The sequence below is a fragment of the Myodes glareolus genome, chromosome X (assembly GCF_982192425.1).
Source record: "Myodes glareolus chromosome X, mMyoGla1.1, whole genome shotgun sequence".
NCBI classification, from domain to species: Eukaryota; Metazoa; Chordata; class Mammalia; order Rodentia; family Cricetidae; genus Myodes; species Myodes glareolus.
Genome location: NC_142053.1, coordinates 9,041,434 through 9,055,372, shown reverse-complemented (window position 1 = coordinate 9,055,372; position 13,939 = coordinate 9,041,434).

Here is a 13,939-nt window from a genome sequence, read left to right as displayed (position 1 = left end):
AAAAAATTACTTCACTCAACTGCTGACTGAGATGAACCTAGCACAGAGGATATACAATGAAGGACCTGATTAACATCATCGCCATACAGCAGGAAAAAGTTTGGAGAGAAATAACTATGTCCATATTCCCAAATATTGTTTATAAATCTTTGTTTACATTTAAATGGGGATATGTTATGGATATGAATAATTCTCATTGGTATGGATCTTACATTATTGATATAAATTAAATGTCAATCTTATTATATATGTATTTCTGCTCTTGATTAAATATTGTGATTGTGTAGTTGATTTAAAAATGTAATGTATAATTAAGAAATATAGGTTGCTAATGAATAATCATTGATAATAGTAAAGTTTGTAGTCATGTTAGATTTTTCTGGATATATAGAGATATATTTCAGTTAGATATGAAATCTTCATATCTTTCAAAGACTACAGAATATGACATATAAAATGTTTTAATAACTTATGGCTTTTCATGACAATGAGACATGTCTGCTCTTAGAAGCACTAATCTACTTCAAGAGGAAGATGGGAATCAAAGAGGCTCCTTATGGAGTTGGGTAGCCAATTGGGCAAGAAACTGCTCTTGCCTGAACTGATGCATAAACTGGACATGAAGAACCCTCACAGAGATGACTGCTGAACTTGCCTAAAGGTGAGATGATCCCCAGGGTTTCTTCGGGGTTTCATGAAAAAGTCTGTAACACATTCTGCAAGACACAGAAGAAAGTGACTAAACTGTCCTTAAAATTTCCTGCTTCATGGAAATGTCTGCTGGATACTATGCACCTGTAGGCTGAAGATGAATTCTCCAATGGTACAGAAGAACTTAGGGTGACTGCACAGTGAACATGTCTCTGTCATTTCTAGAGTTTTGGAAGTTGCTTACTTCTAGTTTACTTAGGTAATATTATGTCCTTCTCTAGTCTTTGATGGAGTTGAAGAATAGATAGATAGATAGTTATAGTTTTCCATTGTTATGATAAAAGATAAGATAGATCTAAATATTGTAACTTTAATTCTTGCTTGATACCTGTTATATGTAATTTTATTATGTTAAAGCCTTCTTTTCCTTTCTCAACAAAAGGGGCAATGGTTAGCAGGCCCTTCTGTTTATGTGTTGCTTTCATTGGTTGAGTAAAGAAACTTCCTTGGTCTTTCGTTAAGTCACAACTTAGGCAGGCATGGAAAAAATAGAACTGAATGCTGGGAAGAAGGGCAGAGAGAGAGAGATGCCATGGCCTACCAGGTCAGACATGCTAAATCTTTCCCGGTAAGCCACAACCTCTTTGTGATATATTGATTAATAGAAATGGTATAAATTAAGATCTAAGAATTAGCTAATAAAAACTAGAGCTAATGGGCCAGGCAGTGTTTTAATTAATACAATTTCTGTGTGATTATTTCGGGTGTAAGCTAGCTGGGCAGCTAGGATGACAAGCAGCCTGATCCTCTTGTTATAATTCAGGACTGCTGAAACTAACTAAAGTCAGTCATGTGGCATTGATTTAATGCCTGAACCCCATATCTTTACCATTTCCCTAACAAATGCAGAATGCAAACCATAAATTATGACAACTTGCTTAATTTCTTTTAGATCATTCATTCCTAAAGATATCTTTTTACCTTCTTTGGTTCCTTTTGTGCCTTTAGAACTTGATGCTTTGTCAAGGAAGATTACAGGGTAGGAAGCTAATACCCTGGGTAACTCATCTCTGAAAGGTACTGGCAATGTTGAATCCTGTTCTTGTACCTTCTTTCCCTGCTCATAAGCTTCAATAATTTCCTCAATAGTTTCAAGTCTTTTTATTACTGTCTTTTGTAAAGCCTGAATCTCTTTGCCTGTATTTATTTCCAATGATTTCATTGAGACCCCTAGCCTCTGGTCCTCATTCTGCACATGTGATTCAAAGCTCTGAAGTTTTTCCTTTAAAAATACTATTTCATCCTTCAACATTATTTGCATAGTGTGCAGACTGCCTTCCTGGAGAGATACTCTATCTGCTAACCTGTCATAACTTTTAAACAGATTTTGATTGTCAAATTCAACAGTATTAGTTCTTTCAGATTATTTTTCAATCCCTTTTGTCAGGGATTCAATTTTGTCTGTCAAATTAATGTTGTCCTTTTAAATAGTATTAATTTTGTCAGGTAACTTTGGATTTTTGATGGTATTAATCCTGTCAGCTAGCTGTTCGTTATTAGTCTGTAAAGACTGTGTCATTGTTCAAACTGTTTCATTTTTGGCTCTGTTATCAAACAATTTTTTTAAAGATATACTATGAAGAAAAAATGAGTCCCAATATCCAATAAATGAATATCACAATAATCACATAAACCTTGCAGAATATAATTCATAGTATCAGTAAAAAGATTATTAAAATTTTGTATGATAATGTTGTCTGAAATTATATAACTTTCAAGTTTATTAATTTATTAACTAATCAAGTAGTTACCTGTGTTAGAGATCTGGTAAATTGTTTTATGTGTCATATTCTTTATCATCTAGCAGGTTCATGGTTGCAGAGTTGTGCCAGGAGCCACAACCATTGGCAGCACAAACAGTCCTGTAAAGCCTTCTGCCTTGGTACTTGTCAAATACTGAGAAATATGCTTTGCTTGACAAACCAAAAACAATCAAATCAACTCTGTACATTGAGCAAGGAGGCCAGAACTCATAAGCAGGGAGCACAAGCTGGGACCTGTGGAAGCCACCGCATGGCAGGGAACATGACAGGGATTGGGAGGAAAGTGCATGAGCTTGAGAAATTTCTAAGTCAGTGTATACGTAGCTCCACTGTAGTGGAGGTTTTGTAAAAAGCCACTTAGTAGGTTAAATCAAGCCAAGCACGCAGGGGTGAGAGACCTTCTGGACTGTGGACACTTTGAGCCTTTTGGACTGGTCCACCTAGTAAGTGTGGAGGTGAGATCCATGTGGGGCACCAGTTCAGGATGGAAATCCTATACTAGCTCAGAATTGAGTACAATAAATGGTTATTTATTTAGTGGTAAACTCACATATCACAGTCCTCTGTTCAAACAGGAAAATAGCAACTGAGTGCAACAGCCAGAAGAGAGAGCAGGGGCACACTTTACATCAACATTTATAGTATAAGAGGCCACACCCAAGTGGGAATGTCACTTAAAATTTATTGGCTGAAGTATTTCCACAATAAGTTTGGAAATCAGGAGATATACTATATTGGGGAAGGGGTTTTGCTTTTGTTGCCACAGGAAAGCAAAAGCTATGGTTACCATCAAAATTAATTAAGATTTGTTTTGAAAAGGAGAAACCTCTTGTAAAGGAAAATGACAGTTCGACCATAGAGGTGACAGTCTTACAAGTTATAAGAAAACCTCATAAGTGTTATGGCAGAGTTCTGTTCTTGCCTTTGCAGGAAAATACCTGTTTTCAAAAAGGGAAGAGACCTTGGACATCTAGATGACTAAAGAAGACAAGATAGATAAATTGGGATTCCCTTCTATATGCTATGGATATGCTTTATCAGTATTGTTTAATAAATAAAGTTGTCCCAGCCAATTGCTTAGCAGAGCAAAGCAAGGCAGGGACATATAGAGAGAGTAGATGGAGTCAAGGTGATGTCATGTAGCTGCTGAAGGAGACATATGGCGGATTCTTACCAGTAAGCCACAACTTCTTGCTGAAATATAAAGTAATAGAAATGGGATAATTCAGCCAGGAAACAAATGTTCCATCTCTAGCTACAAATAGCTATCCAAAACAAATCACCAGGCCAAGAGAGATCTGACTTATGATACCAATATCCTCTGCAGGGTAAAAATCTCATTACCTAAGCATACATATCTTCCTTCTTAGCATAATGGTAGTCGTAAATCACTTAAGTCATAGCTAATTTTGGAGCTGGATGATGGCTCTCCTTATCTAAATCCAATCATGTTATTAAAAGAAAATTTCAGGTTTTTGTCTCATATCGGAAGCCACCTGGTGTGGGACAGAGGGAATATAAAATCTAGGGACTAAGATTATCAAAACTCTGCATTCAAAATTGTACTTCCCACATATATATTTACACCTCTATGGTACTTTTCTTTGAATACATATCCACTGAAACTCAAATTTTCTGCTTTGATATAAATAATATTCAAGTTTTTCACAGTGAACAATAAATTTTCCTATAGTAATCTTTGAAGTCTCCAAGAAGAAGATTGGGCCACACAACAATTCCACATAGTTCATATGATGCCATTCAGCTGATAGTGACACTTAAAGATTTGTTTTGCAATAAAAACCACAAGGAGCATTTTGAAGTGGCTAGCTGAGATTATCCATCCTCACTGACTACTCTAGCCAGGACTTGAGACAATTCCTACACTTTTCCATGATACATAGACTGAAAGGATACAGCTAACTTGACCAAGAATTAAAAATTCTTCCAAATTTTTCTTTCAGTATCCCCTAAAGATACTGTTGCCCTCAATCATCAATAGATAAATTTAAGAATATGATGTCAACATTTTCAAGTGGTGTGGTGGTTGGTCATTAAATAATAATCAAACTTGTAGTCACATTAAGTGTGTTTTCAAGGTTAAACAAACATATATTTAAGATATTCAGGTCATTTTCAAATACTTCAGAGATCTACACAATATGGCATTCAAGATATTTTATTAACTTAGGTTCTTGGGTTTTTTTAATGACAATGAGACATGTCTGTTCCTGGCACCACCATCTATTTCAGAGAAGATAATGGGCATCAGATAAAGTCCATATAGAGTTAACTTTTTTGTAAGTTACTGAGAAAGAAAATTCCCCTGCATTGACTATTGACAATATGCTTTCCTAACTAGACAAGCAGGACACAAAAGAAAATGATTGCCATATGTTTTCAAGACAAGGAAGGACAGTCCTTCAGAATATCCTGCTTCATAGAAAAGTCTGTCATATGCTAGGCCTGTAGGCCAAAGATGGATGCCACAACATTGCAGAGGACCTTTGGGTGACTGTTCAGGCAGCCAACTGTTTCTGTCATTTCTCACATAGTTTGGAAATCACTTGCTTGCTGTGATTTTTACTGTTTACTTAGTTAACATTGTTTCCTTATTGGATCTCTGAAGGAGATGAAGACTAGATAGTTATAGTATTATTTATTTATCTGATACAGAAAGCAAGTTATGAAAGAAAGTAAATTAGGTACAAGACTTTGAACTCACCAAGATAGGATTGATATGGAATATTTTCTCTGAATTTGTCAAATACAAATGGACTAGGTATTTCTGATGTATTTATTTCCTGTATATATTGTATGTAGTTATTGTACTTATTGTATATAGATTTTCTTATATTAGTTGTAGCCTTCTTTTTATTTTATACAAAAAGTGAAAATGTATTTTAATATGCAACATTTATATTTTCATAAATGAAGCTTGCCTGAAGATGAGAGATTTAAACAGCCCCACTTACACTGCCTTACAGACCAGGCAGTGATAACACACATCTTTAATACCAGTAGCCATGCTAGTTGCCATAGAAAATACACAATGCATGACTTTAATCCCAGTGGCGCACACCTTTAATCCAAGTCATAGAGAGAATTATAAGATTGGAGGAGACAGCTCTCAAACTCTGACTCATTTTGAGATTTTTGGAGGCAGGATTGTCATTTCAGCCTGAGGAAGAGGCTAGAGCCAGTGACTGACTGTTTTGATTTTCTGACCTTCAGGCTGAACTCTGATTTTTCTCTCAGTTTTAACTAAAGATGCATCAAAAGTGAGAAGTAAGAAGGCAGAAAGAAAGGAATAAGAGGAAGGAGAAAATAAATATCACAAGAAAACAAATTTGTAGTGTTTATTTTTTGGTGTAAATATTCTCACCATTGATGACTTCAAAATGCAACCCTTCATTCCATTAATTTCTAAAATTTCCATAAACCCAACCCTTAAACAGCATTGCCAGATCTCAGACCAGACACCTATTCCTGGGCCATGGATGGACTGACTTGATGGCACTGCTCACCTCCCACCAGCCATCAACTAGTAGAGAAAATACTTCAATAACTTACTTTTTAAAAAACATCTTCTCACTATTACCTACTTAGCAATGTTAAGTTTAAAGAAATCTAAACATTTAATATAATTGGATTTTATCTAATATGTTTAGCAGGTTTACTTGAAATTGCAGTTAGTTATGAATTACAGTTCCAATTACAATTCATAGAGATTTTTATATAGGGATAATTTTAAGACTAATTTATCAGCAGGTAAGTGATTTATATAATGCCACTGAAGAAATTTCCTCATACCAAAAAACCTCTAGATATTGTAAATCTATGTTAGGGTATTCTTTGGAATCTAAGACATTAATAAGAATGCATTATACTTTCAGATATAGTTGTCTGGGGGAATAGAAATGAATGCAATGTATTTAAGAAAATTATCACTATGTTCCATGCAAAAATTACTGTGAGTTAGCCACGGGAACTCGTTACCTATTTTCCAATATGACTCCTGCTTAGAACAAGGCCCATTTTTATAATAATATTTTTGACATGTGAATAAGAATTAGAAAAATAAAATATAGCAAGTGCTAGGTGGGTTTGTATCTTGTCTATTGCCTCTTTGTAAAGCAACTTGTAGGAATTTAATAAGTGATTTAAAATCTATTGTATTTGCTGCTTTTTCTTTTCTGCAGATCAGCTTGAAAGTCTTTAGTAAGGGATAATAAAGAAGGTAGTTCTGCTAATCAAAAGGAAGGAAACAAACCAAATGACATTAGTAGTTCAAGAAGCAGATTGTGGAAGCAACATCTTTTTTAAAATGACTGGAAGCTGCTATTAAAATAAATAATTCATTACTTGTGTAATATTCTTGCACAATAGAGAACACTGAGGTTCAAAGTGAATGCCCAGTAGTGAATGGAAGTCCTACTGGGATATGGGGATCTGAAGAGAGTTGTGGAAGTGAAATTTTTTTCTGAAAAAATGTCCAGATTCAATGTGGGAACCTTCAAGACTGACAGATGATAAGATACACTTCTAACTAGGAAGTCTATTCGTCAGTATTCAAATCCCAAGGCATGTGTACCCAAAGTTCCACAATCAATTATTTTATTTATGAACCTGTTTCCTCTTATGGCAAAACATCATGTAAAGAGTGGTTCAGAATAGAAGATTTCTTATACTACACAGATGTATATTGATGAGTCTTTGACTATCCTGTGGGATACTTAGCATATGAAGGATGGAATTATTATTTTTTTAAAAAATGCTACAGGTAATTGATCCTGAAGTCGTATGAATAAACACAGATAGAATATTTTGATACTCAAAATATGATATAGACTGTCAGGATCTGTATCCCCTTGTTGATTATTAGACATGCAGAATATGAGCGCAGATCATATACTGTCAGAATCTGCATTTTAACCTACTCTCCTGGTGATTTCTTTATACATTATTTTTTGAGAAACCTTATTCTAATCTTTTGAAATTGTCACTAATTAATGAGATGTTCTGTGCTAGAATACCTATGGATAACTATACTTCATGGGACAGAAGAGAGGAGGGATGTTGATTTACTACTTCTAACTGACTTGAATTATTTTATATTTAAATTTACCCATTATTTTTGAGGTTAGTAGGAACATTAAAGTCTCTCATACAAATTTCTTGAAAGAAAGTGTTGCTTTTAATAGGATAGAGAATATTACACTCTGGTGACTAGAGCAAGATAAGGTTCCTTTTAAGTATTTTGTTTGGAGACTCGTTGCTTGATGTTCTGTCATAATCTTTTCAATTCTTTGAAAGTGTGCAACTGGGATGCCCCCTCCTGCAGTAATGATATGAAGTGGGGTCAAGTGGATTGCTTGAAAACCATAGCTGGTCTTATGAATTCACTGAACTAGAAACTATTACAGAACGTTTTCTAAAATCTTTATTCACAAACAATTTGGGATTTAACAATTCCAATTTCATGCAGCTGTAGGTTTCACCATCTTCACAGTAGGTTTTAAGCATTTATTGATTTACAAATTGCTTTTCAGCCAGCCTCCAATAACCTTCATAGTCTACACTCAACCATCCTTTACTGGCACTTGCCATAATGATGAACCTACATTTACAATGGGTGAAAGAGGATTGACCTTAAGTATATAAGTTTTTAATAGTAGCCTGTGACTTTTACTTGTTAAACTACCACTACACTGTTATTATTCTGTTGAATTACTGCAAAGGTTCATTTTATTTGTTTTTAAGGTCTGGGGATTGAACCTAGGGCTCTCTACACTCTACGCAATTTTCCTATTACTAAGATATATATCCCCATTTGTTTGAAGTATTCTTTAGATGACTCTTATCAGAGAATGAGAAACATAATACTTAGCTATATTAATAAGCATATATAATAGCAATGCTTTATAATTGGTAAAACATTTGAAATGCCTGGTAGTATCTGATAGTGAAAATATACTATTTTCCCCTTATATGTACATTTGAATATGTTACATTGAGTTCAGGTAAAAGCTCAGGGTGTCACATAAAATAAATTGTGGAATTAGAACATGAGTAAATCTTAATATTTTCAGTGTCTTTTTCTCTCCAATAAACTATACCACATTCAAAACTGTTTGAATACTAATGTTAGGGCTCTACCCAAATGGCTTTTAGCCTGAGTCATTGGTTGTTATTTATAGTTCCTTTGATTTCACCTACATTTTGCATGAAAAGCCAGGATAAAGATTCTGCTTTACTTAAAATTCTTTTCAGATTCATTGTAATACTATGACAAAGCTCACTACCAGGAAGATTACTTGTTTACCATTGGTAATGCACAAAAGACTTGAAAGCACTATTTTTAGGACATAGGTGTAAGCAGAGAAGAAAAGATCTTAGATTATAAGACACTTAGTAATGAGTTTAAGAGTCATGCATAATCTAGTAATGCACTTAAGAACAACATGCTTTAGTGTGTGGCTACCTATTACAGTATAGTAATTTATTCATTTTTTTCTCATCCAAAAATTTTAATTTCCATTTACTTCCACAACTCTGAGAAAACTTATAGTTTTTACTTAAAATATGTTGAGTATCCTATTTATGTGATTAAATTCTGATAATTCTAAGTAGAAAGAGTTTTCTTTTCTCTCCTATAATTTTCAGAGAAATAGCATTTCCATCACTATCCATTTCATAAAAAGTTTCTAGGTGTGAAATTGAACTTTTAAATATGGACTATTTGGCAACTGAACCATATTACCATGTATACATATGATTAGTTCATAAGTTTATACTGCATTCATATTGATGAACATTTGGAATATTTCCTCAATCTCTTACATAATCACCATTCTGCTTAATATCTTTGTATTTTAAAATACATCTGAAATATGTGAATTCTTTAGCATAATTTACTGTCCTGTGACATTTCTATTATTTCTTCATTGCTTTAAATATCATCTTTCCTATTGACCAGATATCATGTTAGGTACTGGATAGATTATAATTGGAAGAGAAAACATAAGTTCCTCTTTTCCTGAATTCACAGTTTAACCAGACTAGAGCTTACTCAGTGGAAAGATAACAGCCAGTATAGTCCTTGTAAAGAACAGTATATAATGGAATGGAAATGGAGTTCACTGAGAAAGAAGAAAAGAAGGACATGAAACTATGTAGCATCATGACAGGTTTATAAGCAAAGAGGGAACCTTGGAGAACATAAACAAAATCAATAACACTGAGCACAGAAGGTATGCCAGAGACCATGGTAGAGGTGAGAATCCTCATGTTACTCTGTGGTCTGTTATATTACCATGTGAGTGGCTTTCAGGAAGGAGATTGGATTGGAAATACCAGCTTTAAAAACACTGTTGCAACAATTCCTTTTATCTATAGTTCTCTTTTCTGGCATTCTAGTTAGTTACCTATGGTAATCAACTATGGTCCAAAGATATGAAAAACACAATCCCAAAAATCAATGATTCAGAAATTTTATTAGTGTATATCACTATACATTTTGTTTTATTGTATGATTGCTATTAATCATTTTGGGGTTATTTAATAAAGAAAGTATCATAAAAATCCTTATGAATAGACTATATAACTTATTAAAATCACTATATAAGCTTTGGTATTATAATTTTAAGCATCTGTTGGAAGATTTGGAATGTATTCTCCATTGATAAGAGATAATTACTCTATATCTTGAGACTAAACATGTTTTTGTGGATAGGACCACTTGTGGCATGCTAAGACTACTGCCAGTATCAGAGTTAACTGCCATCTGTAGAAATCTATCTACCTAAACACTATCAAGATCTGAGAAAGCACACTATTTATAAGAGTTATTATTGAATTTTGAAGAAGCTCTGTAGGTGATTTCTTTGTACATTAAAACATGAATATCATGAACTATTGTAGGCAAAAGCTTCTTGTCTAAGAGCCATTTTGGCAAAAATAACCCACAGCTACTTCCCAAATCACCACAGAGAGGCTTATTATTATAAATGCTTGACAAATAGCTCAGGCTTATTATTATCTAGCTCTTATATTTTAAGTTATGTGGCAGTACCTTTTCCCAGTATGGCAAGTCCATATTGCTCTTTTCACATCTGCCCAGCATGTCTTCAACTCTGCCTACTTTCTCCCTGTCTCTCTGCTTGTATTTCTCACTTAGCTATGTTCTCATTTGTCTTGTTACTTGATCCTTCAATAGAAGTAAATATATTTGATTCTTGTCTCTTTTCTAATACAGTATTATTAATTGATTTCATAGAAAATGCCCCTACTCTATAGTATACTTGTTATCAGTCTCTGTATTTGAATCTTCTTCATTTCCCTTATTTCTAAACATTGAAATACTGAAGTCTTGATCCTTGATTTTTTTCTTATATATAGTCTACCCCTACATCATGTCATTCATTTTTAGGGATTTGCATTTTACCTACATTTTTGTGACTGTTGCTTTTATAATTCTTTTATATTTTCGACTAGGCCTCACTATTTAGCCATGTCTGGGCCTAGAACTCACTACAATTTGACCTTGAGCTCACAGATATCCACATGTCTCTGCCTCTTAACTGCTGGGATTAAAAGCATGCCCTACCATACCATGTTTATGCTAATACTAAACTTTTACTTATTATATTTAGTTATTTACTGTCTTTTTGATACTCTCAAATTAACATTCCATAAACAAAGTCTTATTTCCCTAAATAAATCCTCATTCTCTTTAATATTTTTGATTAATAATATTCAGTTTTTTAAATAGTCCTGCAAAGTTTTCATTGTCTTCTATATTACTTCTTATGCAACATTTAATTTGACAACAAATTCTGGTAACTGCATTTTTATTGGTTACCTGAAAGTCGATCACTTACATCATACTTATTTCTTTGACTGCAAGGTTGTATAATAGAACACAACATTCTCCTTTTGTAAGTCTCATTTCATGTTCTCATATGTGTCTACTTTGTTTCAGCAATTCCTGTAATACAATTCACTTTTGTGATTATTCATAGGAAATAGATATGTTCTTACTTTGTTGCAGGAACAAAGTCTTGCAAACTATATACCCCTATTACATAAGGTTCTTCCACCAGATATGCACACATTTTCTTCACATCTGCACCACACTTTCTTCTTCCTCAATAGTCTTTAGGAACCTTGACACAAACATCCATGATCCATGAATCTTGAATCTTTCATGCATGTAGGACTTTGTATGAAGCTTACAATTTCTATTTCCAGTTGAAATTTAGCCTGACTTTCTTAGTTGAAAGATGCATTGCCCCCTGTTAGTTAGTTTTGGTGGAATACTTCAATGGTTTTCATGAAAGAAACTCCTTCAGAATTATTCTTAGTTTAGGCTATCTCCAATAAATGAATTTGCATGTTCACAAAATGGAGCTTCTTATAGGTGGGAGCCTTTCCACTAGGGTATACTTTTCTCATTATCCTTTGCCATATTTTTCTTTAATGGAGCTAAATTCTGTAACAATTATAGATGCTTTGTTATCTGTGCTCTCTCATCTGAAATGCTTGACCACAAACCTTTCCCAATCAAATATCTTATTTTTATTATCTTTCTGTAGCATATTTTGCTCTATTTACTGTAAACCTATATATGACTAATGAAGGACAACCATAATAATGCCTATGTGCTATCCTACTTAAAAAAGTTTACTCTGTCAAACAAATCAGTTCATTAATTTTTCAATTTACCTTTAGTTTATTGATCAGGATATGGATAGAATGAAGAGAAAAATTTTTTGCCAAGATAGAACATAAGTGTTCTCCAGCACATTTCCCTATGGAGTCCTTTTTCCTTCTGAAACTTCATAAAGCCAGAATGCCATGTTCTGTATTTATCTCAGCACTCTGGCTTTCCAAACTCCCATAGGAATGGTTAAGTCAGCTTTTCTTGCAGTATTCTAAGATATTTATTACAGTCAACAATTCCAAAATCTTCCATATACCTTCTACAAGTTTGGTTCAAAAACACAAGAATTATATAGTCATATTTGTCACAGTATTGATCTCACTTTTGGTACCAGTAGAGTATTACTTACTTCCTTTTCTCATAATTGTGATCAAATAACTTGTATGGAACAAGTTAAGAGAGAAAAAGTTGATTTAGGCTCATGTCTATGGTGATAGAGAAGACATAATGGCAGTAATTTTAGGTGTCTGCTCACTTTGTATCAACAATCAGGAAGTAGGGAGTTCACAATCAGTGGAGCAGTGATTCTGTTCTTCCAGTGAGGCTCTTATATATTCTTCAGTGTTCTCAACTAGGTAATGATTATTCAAACAAACATACCTATGAAGGGCAGTCTTTTCAATTTCAGAATATTCTGTAGCCAACAAGCTATTGCTTGACAATACAAGTATTCTTCAAAAGAGATTTGAGATAAGTAGCCAAATGTTATTTGATTTTTATTAATTTGTAGAAGTACATGGTCTTTATTCTTTTCTGTATTTTTAAAAATATCAGAAAGACTAATAAACAATTTAAATGTGAAGATATATCTTTTTATGAAAGCAGAAAACAATATTTTGTGCCTGGGCACAAAAGACATACCTGGCTACATGGTTTATGGCTTGTGCCTTCAGACTGATGATAATTATGTAAATATTATTTTGTCTCTAGAAATAAGCATTGGGTTGTCATCAAAACTCAATAATTTTAATTTATCTAAATCTCCAAATTGACATCCTTCTTCCATATGGACTGATCATAGACTCTTTTGCCCATAAAAGATTTTGCTTGTCCCCAGACTGACCCAGAACAGGCACTCTCTGGGTATAGAGCACATATCTTTCCTATAACTATAATGCACTACATTCATTTTAAGGATGCTTTTAGTCTTCTGTTTTTACTTTCATTTCTTTCATCTTCAAACTCTGTTTTAATAAAAGCATATTTAATTTTCTGTTTCATAGAAATAAATATTTGAATGGTTTGATGTTCTCTATTCACCTCAAATTCAGCCTGTTCCCATTTAATTGATAAAACCATTCAGAATTGAATATGTGTTTTTTAGAAGATATGTATGTGTGTAGGAGGGATTGAGATCTATGATTAAAATATCCACACCTAGTTAGAAATACAGCATTCTTCTAAAACAGAACAGAAAAAATTATCCAAACACAGCTGAAATTCTAGAAAGAGATTATAATAATTTCACAAAGCATGTGATGACATCTGCTGCACAAGTTTACTACTGCTACCGGAAATCACAACTGAAATCGCTTACATGGATGAATATTTTACATACTCCTTATTTCTTACTGATACATTTAATTTTTATTTTGGCGAAGGAGAGTAGTATATTTGGTGGCGAATATAGAATGCTCGAAATAAGTATCATAAGCCATTATGAGCAATGTGCTGCCAACTGTTATTAACAACCAGAATGTCAGGTTACCCTGGCAGTTGAATTCTCCTTTATGCCTGTAAA